A 20,000-nucleotide genomic window follows, 5' to 3' on the forward strand; every position below is an offset into this window, starting at 1 on the left:
CTAAACATAAGACCAGAAACTATAAAACTGCTAGAGGAGAACATAAGCAAAACCCTCAAAGACATAAATCACAGCAGGACCCTTATGACCCACCTCACAGAATATTGGAAATAAAAGCAAATGTAAACAAATGGGACCTAATTAAAATTAAAAGCTTCTGTACAACAAAGGAAACTATAAGCAAGGTGAAAAGACAGCCTTCAGAATGAGAGAAAATAATAGCAAATGAAGCAACTGACAAAGAATTAATCTCAAAAATATATAAGCAAACCCTGCAGCTCAATTCCAGAAACTAAATGACCCAATCAAAAAATGGGCCAAGGAACTAAATAGACATTTCTCCAAAGAAGACATACAGATGGCTCACAAACACATGAAAAGATGCTCAACATCACTCATTATCAGAGAAATGCAAATCAAAACCACAATGAGGTATCATCTCACCTGAGTCAGAATGGCTGCTATATGAAAGTCTACAAGCAATAAATGCTGGAGAGGGTGTGGAGAAAAGGGAACCCTCTTACACTGTTGGTGGGAATGCAAACTAGTACAGCCACTATGGAGAACAGTGTGGAGATTCCTTAAAAACCTGGAAATAGAACTGCCTTATGACCCAGGAATCCCACTGCTGGGCATACACACCGAGGAAACCAGAATTGAAAGAGACACGTGTACCCCAATTTTCATTACAGCACTGTTTATAATAGCCAGGACATGGAAGCAACCTAGATGTCCATCAGCAGATGAATGGATAAGAAAGCTGTGGTACATATACACAATGGAGTATTACTCAGCCATTAAAAAGAATACCTTTGAATCTTGACTGGATGAAACTGGAGCCTATTATACAGAATGAAGTAAGCCAGAAAGAAGAACACTAATACAGAATCAGTTTAGTTCAGTTCAGTTGCTCAGTCGTGTCTGACTCTTTGCGACCCCATGAACTGCAGCATGCCAGGCCTCCCTGTCCATCACCAATTCCTGGAGTTCACTTAAATTCACGTCCATCGAGTTGGTGATGCCATCCAGCCATCTCATCCTCTGTCATCCCCTTCTCCTCCTGCCCCTAATCCCTCCCAGCATCAGAGTCTTTTCCAATGAGTCAACTCTTCACATGAGGTGGCGAAAGTACTGGAGTTTCAGTTTTAGCATCATTCCTTCCAAAGAACACCCAGGACTGATCTCCTTTAGAATGGATGGTTGGATCTCCTTGCAGTCCAAGAGACTCTCAAGTGTCTTCTCCAACACCACAGTTCAAAAGCATCAATTCTTTGGCCCTCAGCTTTCTTCACAGTCCAACTCTCACATCCATACATGACCACCGGAAAAACCATAGCCTTGACTAGACAGACCTTTGTTGGCAAAGTAATGTCTCTGCTTTTCAATATGCTATCTAGGTTGGTCATAACTTTTCTTCCAAGGAGTAAGCGTGTTTTAATTTCATGGGTGCAATCACCATCTGCAGTGATTTTTGAGCCCCCCAAAAATAAAGTCTGACAATGTGTCCACTGTTTCCCCATCTATTTCCCATGAAGTGATGGGACCAGATGCCATGATCTTCGTTTTCTGAATGTTGAGCTTTAAGCCAACTTTTTCACTCTTCTCTTTCACTTTCATCAAGAGGCTTTTTAGTTCCTCTTCGCTTTCTGCCATAAGAGTCATGTCATCTGGATATCTGAGGCTATTGATATTTCTCCTGGCAATCTTGATTCCAGCTTGTGTTTCTTCCAGCCCAGCGTTTCTCATGATGTCCTCTGCATAGAAGTTAAATAAGCAGGGTGACAATATACAGCCTTGACATACTCCTTTTCCTGTTTGGAAACAGTCTGTTGTTCCATGTCCAGTTCTCACTGTTGCTTCCTGACCTGCATACAAATTTCTCAAGAGGCAGATCAGGTGGTCTGGTATTCCCATCTCTTTCAGAATTTTCCACAGTTGATTGTGATCCACACAGTCAAAGGCTTTGGCATAGTCAATAAAGCAGAAATAAATGTTTTTCTGGAACTCTCTTGCTTTTTCCATGATCCAGCAGATGTTGGCAATTTGATCTCTGGTTCCTCTGCCTTTTCTAAAACCAGCTTGAACATCTGGAAGTTCACGGTTCACGTATTGCTGAAGCCTGGCTTGGAGAATTTTGAGCATGACTTTACTAGCTTGTGAGATGAGTGCAACTGTGTGGTAGTCTGAGCATTCTTTGGCAGTACCCTTATTTGGGATTGGAATGAAAACTGACCTTTTCCAGTCCTGTGGCCACTGCTGAGTTTTCCAAATTTGCCTGCATATTGAGTGCAGCATTTTCACAGCATCATCTTTCAGGATTTGAAATAGCTCAACTGGAATTCCATCACCTCCAGTAGCTTTGTTCATAGTGATGCTTTCTAATACAGTATACTAACACATATATATGGAATTTACAAAGATGGTAATGATCACCCTGTATGCAAGACAGCAAAAGAGACTTAGATATATAGAACAGTATTTTGGACTCTGTGTGAGAGGAGGAGGGTGGGATGATTTTGGAGAATGGCATTGAATCATGTATAATATCATATGTGAAATGAATCACCTGTCCAGGTTCTCTGCATGATACAGGCTTCTCGGGGCTGGTGCACTGGGATGATCCAGAGTGATGGTATGGGGAGGGAAGTGGGAGGGGGGTTCAGGATGGGGAACACGTGTACACCAATGGTGGATTCATGTTGATGTATCGCAAACCAATACAATATTGTAAAGTAAAAAAACAAAACAAAACAAAACAAAACAAAAAGAAACATGTATATTACCATATGTAAAATAGATGCCCAGTACAAGTTCCATGCATGGAGTAAGCACCCAAAGCCCATACTCTGGGACAACCCAGAGGGATAGGGTTGGGAGGGAGCAGGGAGGGCGGTTGAAGATGGGGGAACACATGTATCCCTATGGCCGATTCATGTTGATGTATGACAAGACATCACAATATTGTAAAGTAATTATCTTCCAATTAAAATAAATTAATAAAAATGTGGTGACATAAAAAAAAGTTAGTCTTTAAATCTCAAGAGAACAAAAGAGGAAGGGAAGAAAAAGGACCTACAAAAAAAATCCAAAAAAAAAAAAAATTAAGAAAATGGCAATAGGAACATACATATCGACAATTTCCTTAAATGTAAATGGATTAAATGCTGCAATCAAAAGACATAGACTGGCTGAATGAATTAAAAAAAAAGACTCATATATATCCTGTCTAATGTAGATCCAATTCAGATCTTGGGGAACATACAGACTGAAAGTGAGCAGACGAAATTAGGTATTTCAATCAAATGGATATCAAAAGAGCACTGCAGTAGCAATACTCATATCAGACAAAATAAACTTTAAAATAAAGACTGTTAAAAGAGAGAAGGAAGGACACTATATAAACATTAAGGGGATTGATCCAAGAGGAAGGTATAACAATTGTAAATATGTATGAACTCAATATGGCATCACCCCAATATATAAGGCAAATATTAACAGCCATGAAAGGAGAAATATACAGTGACTCAATAATACTGGGTGACTGTAATACTCCAATTTTATCAATGGACATATCATCCAGACAGAAGATCAATAAAAAAACTGGCCTTAAATGACACATTAGACCAGATAGACTTAACTGATATTTATAGAGCATTCCTTCTGAAAGCAACAGAATACACAGTCTTCCCAAGTGGACTTGGAACATTCTCCAGGATTCACATGCTGGGCCACAAGCTGAGCCTTGGAAAATGCAATAAAATTGAAATCGTATCAAGGATCTTTTCTGACAATAATGCTATGAAATTAGAAATAAACTACAAGAAAAGAACTGTAAAAAATACTTAGAGGCTAAACAATAGGTTAAAAAACAATGAATAGATCAGTGAAGAAATGAAACAGGAGATAAAAAAATACAGAAAATGAAAACTAAAACATGGTGTTCCAAAACCTATGGGATACAGCAAAAGCACTTCTATGAGGAAAGTTTATAGCAAGAAACCTTCCACAGGAAACAGGGAAAATATCTCATAAACAACTCAATCTTACACCTAAAAAAAAGAAAGAAGAACAAACAAACTCAAAGTTAATAGAAGGAAAGAAATCATAAAGATAAGAGCAGAAATAAAAGAGATAGAAATGAAGTACATGATAGAAAAGATCAATGAAAGTAAAAGCTGGTTCTTTGAAAAGATAAACAAAATTGGTAAACCATTATCCAGCCCCAAAAAGTAAAAGAGGATAAGGCTCAAATCAATAAAATTCGAAATGAAAAATGATGTTACAACATAAAATGCCACAAAAATACAGTAGATCACAAGAGACTACTACAAGCAACTATGCCAATAAAATGGACAACCTGGAAGAAAGGGATAAATTCTTAGGAAGCGACAATCTCCAAAGAATGGACAAGGAAGAAATAGACATTATAAATAGATCAATCACAAGGCCTAAAATTGAAAATGTGATTAAAGATCTCCCAACAAATAAATGTCCAGGACCAGATGACTCCACACGTGAATTTTACCTAATTTTTAGAGTTAACACCTATCCTTCTGAAACTCTTTCAAAAAATTGCAGAGAAAAGAATACTCCCAAACTCATTCTATGAGATGACCATCACCCTGATACCAAAACCAGTAAAGATACCACAAAAAAGAGAAAATTTCAGGCCAATATCACTGATGAACATAGAAGCAAACCTCCTCGACAAAATACAAGCAAATCAAATACAAAGATATTTTAAAAGGATCACACACCATGATCAAAAAGAACTTGAGGATTTGTTAATCAATCAGTGCGATACACCACATCAACAAGTTGAAGAATGAAAATAATATGGTCTTCTGGTTCAAGATGGTGAAGCAGAAGAGCATGTGCTCATCTCCTCCTTTAAGAGCATGAAAATCACAACTAGCTGTTGAACAACCATCGACAAGAGGATGCTAGAACCCCCACACACAAAAAAAAGAAGCTCCACATCCAACCACAGCAAGATGGTAGGAAGGGCACAATCATAATAAAATCAAATCCTATACCTGCTAGGTGGGTGACACATATAGTGGAGAACAATAATACCAGGAAGTTCTCTCACTGTTGTGAAGGTTATGAGCCCTACATCAGGCTTCCCAGCCTGGAAATCTGACAAAGGGACTGGGAATTCCCAGGGAATCTGACGTTGAAGGCCAGCAGGATTTACTTACAGGACTTCCACAGGACTGGGGGAAACAAAGACTCCACTCTGAGGGCACAAACAAAATCTTGTGCATGCCAAGACCCAGGGGAAAGGAGCAGTGATCCCACAGGAGACCGAGACAGACCTAACTACTAGCGTTGGAGGGTCACCTGTGGAAGCATGAGTCAGCAGGGGCTTGTCACAGGGACAGGGGCACTGGCAGCAGCAGTCCTAGAAGATGCCCCTTAGTTCTCTTGGAGGTTGCCATTAACCCTACCATAGAGCCTGTAGACCCCATGGGCTGGGACACCTCAGGCCAAACAACTAACAGAGAGGGAGCACAATCCCATCTATCAACAGCTAATTGGATTAAAGATTTACTGAACAAGGCCCTGCCTACCAGAGAAAGACCCAGTTTTCCCCACCATAAGTCCCTCTCATCAGGAAGCTTATACAAGCCTCTTAGCCTCATTCACCAGAGGACAGATAGAAGCAAGAAAAACTATAATCCCACAGCCTGGCTAGAACAAAAACCACATTACAGAAAGTTAATCAGGATAAAAAATCAGAGAGTTATGTCCCAGATGAAGGGACAAGATAAAACCCAGAAACAACTAAAAGAACTGGAGATAGACAACCTCCCACCAAAAGAATTCAGAATAATGATAGTGAAAATGATCCAGAATCTTGGTAAACAATGGAGAAGATGCAAGAAATGTTTACTAAAGGCCTAGAAGAACTAAAGAAAAAATAGAACAAACAAGACACTAGAAGGAATCAGTAGCAGAATAACTAAGGCAGTGACCTGGGGGAAAGAATGGTGGAAAACACTGCTTCAGAACAGAATATAGAAAAAAGGATGAAAAAAGATGAATATAGCCCAAGAGTCCTCTGGGACAATATTAAACACACCAATATTTGCATTATAGAGGTCCCCTAAGTAGAAGATTGAGAGAAAGGACTTGAGAAAATATTTGAAGAGATAATAGCTGAAAACTTCCCTAACATGGGAAAAGACATAGTCAACCAAGTCCAGGAAGCACAGAGAGTCTCAGGCAGGTTAAACCCAAGGAGGAACACACCAAGACAAATAATAATCAAACTGAAAAAATTAAAGACAAAGATAAAATATTAAAAGCAACAAGGAAAAAATGAGAAATAAAATACAAGGGAATGCCCATAAGGCTGTCTGCTGATTTCTCAACAGAAACTCTACAAGCCAGAAGGGAATGGCAACATATATTTACAATGATGAAAGGGAAGTGCCTGCAACCAAGAATACTCTACCCTGAAAGACTCTTATTCAGATTTGATGGAGAAATCAAAGCTTTCCAGACAAGCAAAGGAGAATTTAGCACCATCAGATTAGCTTTATAACAAATGCTAAAGGAACTTCTCTAGGCAGGAAACAAGAGAAGGAAAAGACTTACAGAAAATAAACCCAAAACAGTTAGGGAAATGGTAATAGGATCATACATATCAATAATTACCTTAACTGTAAATGGATTAAATGCACCAACCAAAAGACATAGACCAGCTAGGTATATGAAAACATGTGCATGTACACTTCCACTTACCTCATCACTCTATTTAACCACCCAAATTGTATGCAATTATTTTATATTGTTAGGTTAATCATGTTTGCATTATGGCTTGCAATTGTAATTATCTTTAATTTTTTGTTTGGCTATTGATTGTGAAAACTGATAAACATCTTTTACTATTGTGATTATGTAACTAGTATTCATTTTAATACCGTTGTATCATGATTGGTCAACAGAAAATAATAGAATTTTATATCACCAAAGACTGGCGGGCTGCAGTCCATGGGGTTGCAAAGAATTGGACATGACTGAGCAACTGAACAACAACAACAACAATATCACCAAAATTATCATTTAATAGAAAAACCTGTAATCACTTAAAAAAATCTAGATGCATAATAGAATTATCTTGGAATTTTTTAAAAAATACAAATGCTTAGGTATTTTTGTTTCTTCAAAGCTCCATATGTTTTTCTAATGAGCAGCCTTGTTTTATTTTATTTTATTTTTTATTTTATTTTTTAACTTTACAATATTGTATTGGTTTTGCCATATATCAACATGAATCCGCCACAGGTATACACGTGTTCCCCATCCTGAACCCTCCTCCCACCTCCCTCCCCATACCATCCCTCTGGGTCATCCCTTGTTTTAAAACAACTGGGTTATATGATGATCTTTTACTTTTATCAAGTTTGCTTCATTTTTTATATTTCATATTCAGCCCTCATATTTTATCTTGTTTATGTTTTCTAATTTCTCCATCTTTTTTTTTTTTGATGCTCTTTTTCAAGTCTTCCTCAAGTGTAGTAGAAAAGCTTTCGTGTATGTATGTATGTATATATATATATATATATATATATATATAGTGTATAATATATGTGATCCCTCTTCATAGATCACTGCCTTGTTGTGGTGAAGGGGCTTGCATAACTCAATGAAGCTATGAGCCATGCCATGCAGGGATATCCAAGCTGTACAGGTCATAGTGGAAAGTTCTGACAATATGTGATCCACTGGAGGAGGGAATGGCAAACCGTTACCCCAGTATATTTGCTGTGAGAATGCCAAAAGCATGGAGTCGCTAAAAGTCAGACACAACTTGATGACTGAACAGCAGCAATAATATACATATTTTAGAAACATGAATTTTTGCCTAACTAAAAAATTTATAACATTTTGATTCCATGTATTTGACTTAATATAAACAGAATGCTAGTTTTCTCATGAAACATATACATTGCCATATGTAAAATAGATGACCAGTGTGAGTTTGATGCATGAAGCAGGGCACCCAAAGTCAGTGCTCTGGGACGACATAGAGGGATAGGGTGGGGAATGGGGTAGGAGGGGGATTCAGGATGGGGGCAACACATGTATACCTATGGCAGATTTCTATTGATGTATGGCAAAAAACATGACAATATTGTAAAGTAATCATTCTCTAGTTAAAATAATTAATTTAAAAATAGATAGGCAATAGACAACAAAGGTTTTCTGTATAGCATAGGGAATTATAGTCGATATCTTGCAATAACCTATGATGGAAAATAATCTGAAAGATAATATATGTGTATATGTATAAGTGAATCACCTTGTAGTGCACCTGAAATATTGTAAGCCAACTATACTTTGGGGATCCCCTCATAGCTCAGTTTCTTCAATAAAATATATAAAGAAAAATATGACCTTTTCAACAGATGTAAGAAAAGAATTTTTGGCAAAATTCACCAATGATGTATGATAAAACTCTTCAGCAAGTGTGCATAGAGGGAACATACTTCAACATAAAACAGCAAGCGTCATTCTCAATGGTGAAAAACTTAAAGCATTTCCTCTATGATCAGGAACAAGATATGGATGTCCAGTCTTGCCACTTTTATCTACATAGTTTTGGAAGTCCTAGGCATGACAATGATATAAGAAAAAGAAAAAAAGGAATCCAAATTGGAAAAGAAGTGAAACTGTCACTGTTTGCAGGTTACATGATATTATACATAGATAATATTAAGAGTCCACCAGTAAATTACTAGAGCTAATCAGTGAATTTGGTAAAGTTCTGGATACAAAATTAATACACAGAAATCCCTTGAATTCCTATATACTAACAACAAAATATCAGAAAGAGAAATTAAGGAAACTCTCCCATTTACCATTGCAACAAAAAGAATAAAATACCTAGTAATCAACCTACTTAAGGAACCAAAATACCTGTACTAGAAAACTATAAGGTACTGATGAAAGAAATAAAAGATGACTTTACAAAAAGATGGATAGATATACCATGTTCTTAGAATGGAAGAGTCAATATGGTGAAAATTGCTATAGTACCCAAAGCAATCTACAGATTCAATGCACTCTCTGTCAAACTACCAATCACACTTTACAGAGAACTAGAACAAAATCTTAAAATTTGTCTGAAGACACAAAAGACCCTGAATAGGAAAGGGGTCTTGAGAAAGAGAAATGGCACTGGAGGAGTCGGGCTCCCTGAATTCAGACATACTGAGTGGTTACAGAGACAATTTAAAAATCACCTTGTATGGAGTAGAAGGACTTGGTGATGGATGAAGCCAAATGACTCTGCCCTCCATGATGGACCCATCACCCCTGTATTTCACTTTGAGATTAATTTTGGTTTTATTCTATGTCATATTTTACTTATAGTAAGTTCTCTGTTTTATCAATAAAGATTTTTTCATTATGCAAAAACACACCTTTTTTAAAAAAGGAGAAAAACTCAGCTTAATTTTCTACTGAGACAAGGTCAATGTAGATATAATGGGGAAAACATAAAGGCTTTTGAGCCAGTATAGATCTGAGTTTGAATCATAGTTTCTCCACTTACTGTTTGAACTTGGGCAAGTTACTTAACCTCACTGATACTCAGTTTTCTCATCTGTAAAGTGAAGATAGTAAAGGAGGGGAGAAAGCCAAAGAATAAAACAAGTCAAAAGGGCAATTTTAAGAAATAATATGGTCATTTATTAAAAATATTTCCAAAAGACCAAAGAGAATGAAGTTCATAAAATAGCAATTGCATTTGGTACTTAGGAAGCCTTGCAGACCTTGGAGAAAATATTTTCAATACAGTGTTGAGTTTAGAACCAAAATAAAGGTTTTAATCAGACTTCTTGATCTCCACTTTGGTAGTCATCATCAGTAAAAAGAGAAAAAGAATGAATAAAAGTATATTATTTTTCTATTGGTTTAACAAATTATCACAAGCTTGAAACAACACCCACTTATTTCCTCATTGTTTCTGTGGATCAGGAGCTCAGATACAAGTTAGCTGGGTCCTCTGCTTAGGGTCTCATAGGGCTGCAATGAAGTTTTCAGCCAGAATTGAGATCTCATCTGAGGCTAAGCGTTCTCTTCCAAGATCACTGGTTATTGGCAGAATTCATTCCTTGCTATTGAGGTCCTGTTTTCTCACTGTCTTTCTTATTGGCCAGGAACCACTCTCAGTTCTTGAAGGGCATTCTTAGGCTCCTGACCCACTTCTCTCACAACATGGATGTTTGTTTTCTTCCAGGCCATCGGAAAAGAAATCTCTTTAAATCTTTCTGACTTCTTTCTCGAACTTCCCAACTTTTCACTTGATATAGGGCTCACCTAATTAAGTAGTCCAACCCAGGATAATCTCCAGTTTGGTTACCTGAAAACCAATGGATTGTACTTTAACACAGGAATAAAATATCCTATTCACAGGTCCTACATATATTAAAGAGGAGGAGATTATATCAAGTTTGTACACCAATGGGTAAGAATCCTGAGATCTATCTTTGAATTCTGCTTACCAAAGAAAAAATGTCTAGGGGAGATTTTCTAGGGAGAAAACTAAGCTAGATAAATCTGAAAAGAGTGACAGCTATGGAAGTATAGATTCATATATAGAAACATGATGAAGATTGGTTAAAGTTCTTCAGGTGGATGTTCATTTCATGTAAAACATATTTTTTTCCTGGTAAGGTGGGAGTGAATCACTGTAGTCTGCATGTAAGTGCTCCAACAGAATGGCATTGTCAGAAATCTTTGCTATGAGCCCAGATGAGGTCTCCTGGATAAATTATAGCAAAATCTGGGAATTCAGATGAAAGTTTTCAAATGAAGTAAGGATTTTATAGTTTTGAAAGAAGCTGTTAAAGGCACATAATGCTGTTAAAGAAAGCATCATTATTTTGTGCAGATGTTTTCAACTAGTGGGTGGGGGTAAAATTGTGAATAACTCTGAAAAATTAAATGAGTTGGGAAATGTAACTAAGGTGAACACTCTGTAAGTTTGAGTAGTTTGTTAAATACCAGTTAGGAAATGTACTGTATTGTTGCAAGTAAAGCTAGAAAGAAAGAAAATAAGGAAGGAGGGGGAGGGAAGAAAGAAATAGAAAAAAGAAAAGAAAGCAAGATAAAAAAGAGAATGAACTAGGCATAAGTGTGGAAAGCAAGCTTCAACTTGTTCATTAATCAGCAGTGAAGAGGTAATTCTGGGTGACCACCACCTTGATCATGCCTTCTATCTCCTTAGAATCTCCTGGTTGCTTACAGGAGAAAGCATAAATTTTATCCCACTAGATTGTACTAAATTACTTCTCAGAGTTCCTTCTCTTACTATAAATCTGCTAGCTTAATGTCAAATTTACTTCTTTTAGGTATATTCAATTATTTGAAAAATTCTACCAGTGCACACTTTGGCACTCTACAGCAAGAAATGGCAGAACAAAGAATAACCTAGTAGTGTCCTGGTGGTCAGGCTTTCATAAAGATTAAAGACTAGACATGATCACAGAGCAAGTTCTATGAGAAGGGATGAAGGCTATGTTTCCATATAACTGTTAGCTGAATCGGGTCACTGTGAACAAGGAGGTATGTGTCAGATAAATAAAAAGGAAGTATGTATCAGAATACTGAAAACAATTCTTATACAAAGCTATTCCTGAAGGAAACTTCCAGAAGTGGCTATACAGTCTCTATTTGTTGAATGACCTATTTTGATGGAATATTAGATACAGAAGAGCACTTAGAAAACATCTAATCCATCCCACTTCATGACCCAGAAAGATAAAATGATTATTGAAAGCAACTCACAGAATTAGTGGCAGAGCCACTGGCTCACAGTCCAAGGCTATTTTCATTACACCACACTATTAAGTTTCAAATTCCACAAGGCCTGTTACTAAACAATGACGTAAGATAAACTTGTGTATTGGTATGAAAGTGAGAGTGCTAATCGCTAAGTCGTGTCTGACTCTTCATGACCCCATGGACTGGGGTCCACCAGGCTCCTCTGTCCGTGGAATTCTTGAGGCAAGAACACTGGGGTCAGTAGCCATTCCCTTCCCCAGGGGATCTTCCTGACCCAGGGATTGAACCTGGCTCTCCTGCATTCCAGGCAGATTCTTTACCATCTGAGCCACCAGGGAAGCCCCATATACTGGTATAAATCATGACAATTTAACAAACTGTTGTGGAGAGGACTGCACAAAAGCCCAGGACTGATCCATTACTTTGCTCTCTCTTTGGTTATAATATGGGAGAACTGTTTACTGAATGCTAGAAATTACAACTTTCCTTTTAATTTTCTTATTTCTCTTCTGTTTAGTCAGTCTTTATCACTTATAACAAATTATTCATCTTAAAGCACAGTTATAATCATTTCACATCCCTTTCAGAGTTCTCTGATGACTTATTAAGCTTGAAGCACCATTCAAGACTACAATAATATTCTATCTTAACTTTATAGAGTCATTTTATATGGTTTACTATATACATAATAGAACTGTGGTCTTATGAATAGCTCCATCCTTTACTTAGTCTTTTGCTCAGGCCATTTTGTCATCTGAAACGTTCTTTTCCTTCATTGTTATTTGATATAATTCTGACCACTTTTAAGACCATCTCTTACATCACTCCCTCTATAAAAACTTTCCTAATCTTCGGTACTACTGTGATATGTTTATTATATTAAAATGGATGTATTAGCCTGGAAAATCCCATGGACGGAGGAGCCTGGTAGGCTGCAGTCCATGGGGTCGCTAAGAGTCGGACACGACTGAGCGACGTCACTTTCACTTTTCACTTTCAGGCATTGGAGAGGAAATGGCAACCCACTCCAGTGTTCTTGCCTGGAGAATCCCAGGGGCAGGGGAGCCTGGTGGGCTGCCGTCTACGGGGTCGCACAGAGTCGAACACGACTGAAGCGACTTAGCAACAGCAACAACAATTAGCTACTTACTATGTGTCAATCCTTTGGAAAATAAGACACAGACCCTGCCTGCCCATGAAGGCTTACACTCTACTAGAATAAGGCATAGATATGTTAACAAATTCATTTACTGCACAATTACAGTTGCTGCAACAAGTATATAAAGAACACAAAGAATGGTTTGCATATGTTAGTAAAGGCTTTACAAAAGATAGAGGGGTATGATAGGTGGAGAAGAGCATTCTAGGCAGGGGTAGAAGGTAGAATGGGCTTCTCCGGTAGCTCAGCTGGTAAAGATCTGCCTGCAATTCAGGAGACTCTGGTTCGATTCCTGGGTCAGGAAGATCCCCCAGCGAAGGGAAAGGCTACCCATTCCAGTATTCTTGGGCTTCCCTGGTGGCTCAGATGGTAAAGAATTCACCTGCAGTGAGGGAGACCTGGGTTCGATCCATAGGAAAGATCCAAAGGAAAGATCCCTTGGAGGAGGGTATGGCAACCCAGACCAGTATTCTTACCTGGAGAATCCCCATGGACAGAGGACCCTGGAGGGCTACAGTCCATGGGGTCACAAAAAGTTGGACATAATTGAGTGACTAAGCACGGTAGAGCACAGAAGGTAGAATGAGCAAAGATTTGGAGATGTGAAATAGCATGGCATGTTTAGGGAATAGCTAGCAGTATGACAGGGATGAAATATAAGATGAAGGTTGTATATGTGTGCAGATGTGCCTATTTAGGTGTATGTATCTGTGTATGTTTGCACTATTGAGTTTAAACATAAGAAAATAGGTTGGCAAAAAATGCAGAAACTAGATCACAGTGGTCTAGTATACTGTTTTAGAGAATTAAAGTTTATCCTTTAGGGAATGGAAAATTACTAGAATGTGCAGGGGAAGAAAAAATACTAATAGGTAATGAAAAGTGGAGGGAGTCTCAGGTGGCTTGGTGGTAAAGAATCCATCTGCCAAGCAGGAGATATGGGTTCAATCCCTGGGTTGGAATATCCCCTGGAGGTGGACCCACTCCAGTGCTCTTGCCTGGAGAATTCCATGGACAGAGGAGCCTGGTGGGCTACAGTCTATGGGGTTACAAAGAGTTGAACACAGCCTAGCAACTAAAACAGCAACAGCAAGGGAAAGTGGAAGTGGAGAAACAAAGATAGAGATTGCTTATCCCTGAGAGGCTTAACTTTCTTGGTGAAATAAGAAACAATGTTGTCTATTGAGAAAAAGAGGGCTAAACTTGGGTTCAGGTCTTTTGAAAATTGGTGAAGGTTTGAATGGTGACTCTGGGGATTGGGAGGGAAATATGACCAAGAAGAAATTGAAGGCCCAGTTGAGGTTGGAGAGTATGAATTTTTAGTGGACCCAGCTGCAAAATTGTGCCATTTGTTTTAGGAGTGTTGAAAAACCTGGGTGTAAGAGAAAAAAAATGCAAATGCTTAAATTGATATAAGGTTGGGATCATAGAGCAAGTGCTGTGAAAGGACAATGGGATAAGAAAGTTGAAAATGCTACAAAAAAGAGTAGTAAAAAGTGAAACAATGAAGAAGTTTAACAGATTAGGAAAAAAGGGAGGAACCAAGGGGTGCAAAGATTTAACTGAGATTTAAGGACTGGTATAGGGCTTCCTTGGTGGCTCAGTGGTAAAGAATCCGCCTGCCAATGCAGGAGATGTGGGTTTGAGATGCGGGTTTGACCTCTGGGTGGGGAAGATCCCCTACAGTAGGAAATAGCAACCCACTCCAGTATTCTTGCCTGGAAAATTCCATGGACAGAGGAACATGGTGGGCTACAGTCCATGGGATCACAAAGAATCAGACTTAGTGACTAAACAACAACAAGGAGAACTGGTATAGGAACAATGAGATATACTGTTTCAATGGACTGATGACTTGCTCAACAGCACATAACTAGGGGCAGGGCTGGGACTAGAACCCAGGTATTGCAACCACCAGCCTAGTTCTGCTACCACAGTGCTGCCCCAATAGCCACTCTTTCTTTTTTATTATTATTATTTTTTCCTCTGGAAATTCTTTTTTTTTTATTATTATTTTATTTTATTTTTGTCTCACTTCATCAGTGACAGAGTTTTCAGATAGCCAATTGTGGCTATCGGTGTAGCCAAGATCTGTGAAACACAAATTTTGGTGCTTTGTTCTGTGCTTCTCTCTTTCCCTTGGAGAATCTACCAATTTACATGGCTCAAAAAGATCACTTATGTATTAATAGATGATTCAAATTTCTGTCTCAGCCACAAACCTGAACTTTAGTCTCTCATTTTCGTCTACCTATTATGCTATTCTTCTTGGACTTCATATGTTTCCCTCAGTTTTGACATGTTTAAAGACAAATATCATCTTCCTTCCCAAGTCAAATTCTCCAGCTAACTTTTCTGTTTTTGTCCCATTGACCTAATAGTCTTTCAGTCACTCAAGCACAGAATCTGGTAGTCATATTTGACCCCAACCAACCCTGACCTCTTCCATCATATGTAAACTCTGAGTTCTGTTAATTCTTATTCTGCAGTATCCCCTGACCCTCTTTCTTCCACCAATGTAGTTCAGAATCCTGATAGCATCATGTCTGGGCTACTTGAAGATACTTGAACTATGCGTCTTTTACCCTTTACATAGTCAAAGAGGTGAACTTGGCAAATTTCTACTTATAGTTCAAGAGTAAAATAAGCGGTCATTCTCTACAAATACTCCTTTGCTCATGGCTTTATTATTCCATTTATTACAGTGATTTAATTACTCTTTTTGCTTACATGTTGGTCATACCCACCTAGACAGTAAGCCCATTAATGGCCATAAGTCTGTTTTATCCATTTTTTCTCTCTTCCTCTCCTAATTGAGCAACTTTCGAAGAGTAACGGTGTGGTACAGGAGATTTTGAGTAATTTGACTCTCTAGGGTGAGTGTCCTGGGGGGAGCATGTTTTTAGTGTGGAAACATAGGTGCTACTGTGCAGGAATCTAGATAATGGTGTAAAGTGGAAGTGAAATGTGTACTCTTTTAGAATGATAGAGTCTTTTAAAAAGAAACTTGAAAAATCAGAGTGTAGGGTATCACGACTCATCCACCCTCCCTCTCCCCAACCCACATCCATGTCCACGTGTATGAATTAGTAGAGAAGAAAGGAAAAGTGGTAGCACAGTTGTATCCACACATTTGGGAAGAAATAGAAGGCAGAGCTTAAAAAAACAAACAAACAAAAAAACACAGCTAAAGTGGTGTGATGGGGCTGTAGGAGAGTTCAAAGTGGCTGAGGACAGAGATTGTTGAGAATCCAAAGATCCAAAGCTGTGTCTGACCATAAGTTCTGGGTAACACATAATTCAGTCAACAAGAGAGACTGAAAGATTAAATCAGCATTTGGATGTAGTTTTATGATTTTATTTAGTCGACTGCCTCCCCAAGACTTTCTTTACCTTTCTAGTAAAAGTTAGCATGCACCGGATTGTCTGAATATGTTGGAGGACTGCCAGCAGGGGTGGGGTGATGAGGCGAAAGCAGAAGGGGAAGTGGGGAAACTCAGGGCTCGGCTTCTAAGACAGATACTTCCTCGACTTCTGCTGAGTAGTGAAAATACGCAGGAAACTTAGTTTGCATGAAGGTACAGCTCAGTGGTCCATGCTTTTATTTGGCTAGCTCCCCAATACTGTCTTTCCTATTCTCCATGTATCCTATTATTGACAAATGAAAAAATTTAGTTGTGCTATTCATCATTTTAAAGCTGAGCTCAGGAAGGTGAAGGGCAATGCTTCCCCTTCAACTTTATTGAGTTATATTTGACAAATAAAATTACATATTTAAAGTGTACAATGTGATGATCTGATATATGTTTACATTGTGAAGGGATTCCCCCCAACAAGTTAATTATCAGGACAATGTTTTATTCACCTTTTGATATAGAAGGTGTTTGTTGAATAAATACATGAATGAATAATAGGATCAACAAATAAGAGTGTTTTGTAAACTGTAAAACACTATACGAATGTAAATTTTGATGAGTTTCTTTCCTACTCACATCAGACTTAGCTAGGGTTTCACTTCCTGACACCTACTTTGACTGTTGCATCCTACACTTATGTTTCTCCTTTTTGAACTTGTATTATGTTTATTGTCTGTACCAATAGTATGACAACCAGTATTCTATTGCTTTGTATTGTATCTTTGGTGTGTAGGAAACTTGTCTCCCTAGGTAGATTGTGAACTCCCCTAGAGCAGGAGAAAGTCCAGCCTTTTTTTCCCCTAAGCTCTGTGAACCCAAAGCCTAACCTGCTACAACATTTTGCACATAGAAAAATGTTTATTAAATGATTGGTTATTGCTTAACTGGAGCAAAGCTACACATCCCCCATGGAGTTTTAATATATAAATGACCAGGATTGTACTAATGATCCCAGTGGCTTTCCTCCATGAGAGTAAAAGATCTTGAGGAGGAAAGTAGAAAGACCCCTCCCCCATCATTACTGTCACCTTATTATTACAATAAGTAGTATTTTCCTTGGCATTTCCAGGGATATGCTTAGTAGCATTCTCACCAGTATTAAAAATTACAGGAGGAATTGATACTACATGGCTGACAGTTCTATGACCTCTCTTCTCTAGTAAATTCATTCTTAAGAAGAGATCATCACGTTCATCAAATCAGGTCACTCTATTGTCAAACAGTTGGGTTCCAAATATAGGACACTGTCAAGTCCAAATGGAAGTCCAACTATGGCATTCAAAGTTAATGTCACTATGTGTCCTCTGCATAGTGAAGTCACTCAGTCGTGTCCAACTCTTTGCAACCCCATAGACTGTAGCCTACCAGGTTCCTCTGTCCATGGAATTTTCCAGGCAAGAGTACTGAAGTGGGTTGCCATTTCCTTCTCCAGGGGATCTTCCCAACCCAGGGATCGAACCCAGGTCTCCTGCATTGCAGGCAGACGCTTTACCAACTGAGCCACCAGGGAAGCATAGTACCATGATACAAATATTTTATCTTGTATGATCAGAATGAAGCAATGCATAAGAGCAGACCTCAGGGGAAATATGAGTCACAAAATGGCAATCGAAATCTTGAGGAGTGCACGAGTGTGTGTGAGAGAGGACAGCGGGAGGATATTTCTACTCAGTCTAGATGGTCAAAGTATGTTACAGACAGCTTACATACTTTTGAACTTTTTGTAAAGCACTAACTAGAGGGCTGACCTTTCAGGGATACCTGTATGAGTCCCTATCTAATTACTAGTAATCTGAAATCCTCCTAAGTTCTGAGGTCATTCCTCAGACCTGGCTCCAAGGCCTGCCTCTAACTTCTTGGTATTTTAGATGCCTGGATTTTGGAAGCAAGATAATCGTTCTTTAAGAGATTGCTTTTTATGGAAGGACTTTGTCACAAACAAGAATTCAATTTCATAAACCAAATGTTTACCTGAACTAGGTAAACCGATTCAGAATGAAAAGAAGCTTTTAATATTTTGTAAGGCCTGAACTTCTTAGAAACTTTGGAATAAGTAAACAAGATGTGTCAGAGGTGTTTGAGTATTGTTACTGCTAACTTAATTCCACTTATCATGTAGAACCCATGACAACACAGACAGCCCTATGTAAAAATAAAGGCTATTAATCTGAAATAGATGAGAAATCTTGACAACTCTTATATGTCAGTCATCTCAAAATGTCATTCCAAACTGGATTTTCCATTCCTTTTTAGAGGAAAGAGATTGATGAAAAGTAAATGAAAGCCTAATGTGCCAGAGAACTCTAAGTCTAGATCTCAGTCCCCTTTCCTCTTTCATTAGCAACACTTAAGTAGGAGCTCAAATGTCTGTGATATGATTCCACAAACACTCTAAATAAGATAATGGCATTTTATTCTTCAAAAAGAAAACCAACTCTGTATTTAAGTGCTAAAGGGTTTATGTTTACTCTTCTATTTTGCCTCGTTTCCCCTATTTCTGCCAAGGCCCCTCCTTAACCTATATTTTCCAAACATGTAAAGATTTTTCTTTCTCTTTTCTCTCAAATGTGTGCATGTGTGTGCTAAGTTGCTTCAGTCGTGTCTGACTCTGTGTGACACCATGGACTGCAGCATGCTGGACTCCTCTGTCTATGGGATAGTCCAGGCAAGAATATTGGGATGGGTAGCTGTTCCCCCCTCCAGGGGATCTTCCCTATCCAGGGATCAAACCTGCATCTCTTACATCTAACCTGCATTGACAGGTGGGTTCTTTACCACCTAGGAAGCTCCTGTCTCATATGTACTACCCCCTAAATAAAGAAGAAAAGCTTGCAGGGCACAAAGAAAAGAGGGATCATGATGGGATGAAGTGGGATGGGCTGGAAAGAAGAAATAGGATAGAAGAGTTTTGTGGTGCACAACTTATGTTTAAATGGTGGTCTTCCCTACCAACCCATGAAGAATTCTCAGTCAAAGGCAAAAGTAATTGTCAGTTGACAGTGTTTTAGCACCAGTATTGTAACATGAATTAATTGACCTAAGATGTCTGGATTTATCTAATCAGGTTAATTGGCTTTCTTTGTTGCTTTTTCTATAAGAATGAAGATGTGCCACTACCAGCTATGAGTCTACCATACTTATTGACAGTTGTATTTCTTCAATACAAATAAACAAATTGACAATCTGATTCAAGAATCTCTTTTATAGGATTGATTAATAGGAATCTAACTTCCAGGAATTTTCTCACACCTGATTGAACAGGGGAAGCTGTTTCTTACTGGTTCTCAAATCATCCTATGCTTGGTAACCATGTAGCCTGAAACATAAATATCATTGGTATGAGGGATAAAAATGACTTTAGGTCTTTGTATTTTAGGGAGAGATACATGCACTATACCTACTTATATTTTCTGGAACATCATTTGTATTATAACTAAATCTGTGTTTGGACAAATGGCTTGATAACAGAGTAGTAGAATATTGTGTTACATTCAGAAATCACTGTAAAAAAATTATTTTGATTCTCAGCATTTGATCCTAGGAATCAATGGACTTAATGGAAGTAATATGTAGGGAAAATGTAAATAGCATTTTCACAGAAATACTTCTTAAATATTACTCTTAAA

The 20,000-nt window shown here is 38.2% G+C and overlaps 1 protein-coding gene and 1 non-coding gene across 4 annotated transcripts in view; both read right to left on the reverse strand.

Annotated features, from left to right (window-relative positions):
* Positions 1 to 20,000, reverse strand: part of CYSLTR1 (cysteinyl leukotriene receptor 1) — a 57,828-nt gene that overhangs the window by 31,148 nt on the left and 6,680 nt on the right. The gene's annotated exons all lie outside the window — the stretch shown is intronic.
* On the reverse strand, positions 17,813 to 17,884 carry TRNAC-GCA. Its single transcript has one exon. It is a non-coding gene; the product is annotated as a tRNA-Cys (tRNA).

The sequence above is a fragment of the Bubalus bubalis genome, chromosome X (genome assembly GCF_019923935.1).
Source record: "Bubalus bubalis isolate 160015118507 breed Murrah chromosome X, NDDB_SH_1, whole genome shotgun sequence".
NCBI classification, from domain to species: domain Eukaryota; kingdom Metazoa; phylum Chordata; class Mammalia; order Artiodactyla; family Bovidae; genus Bubalus; species Bubalus bubalis.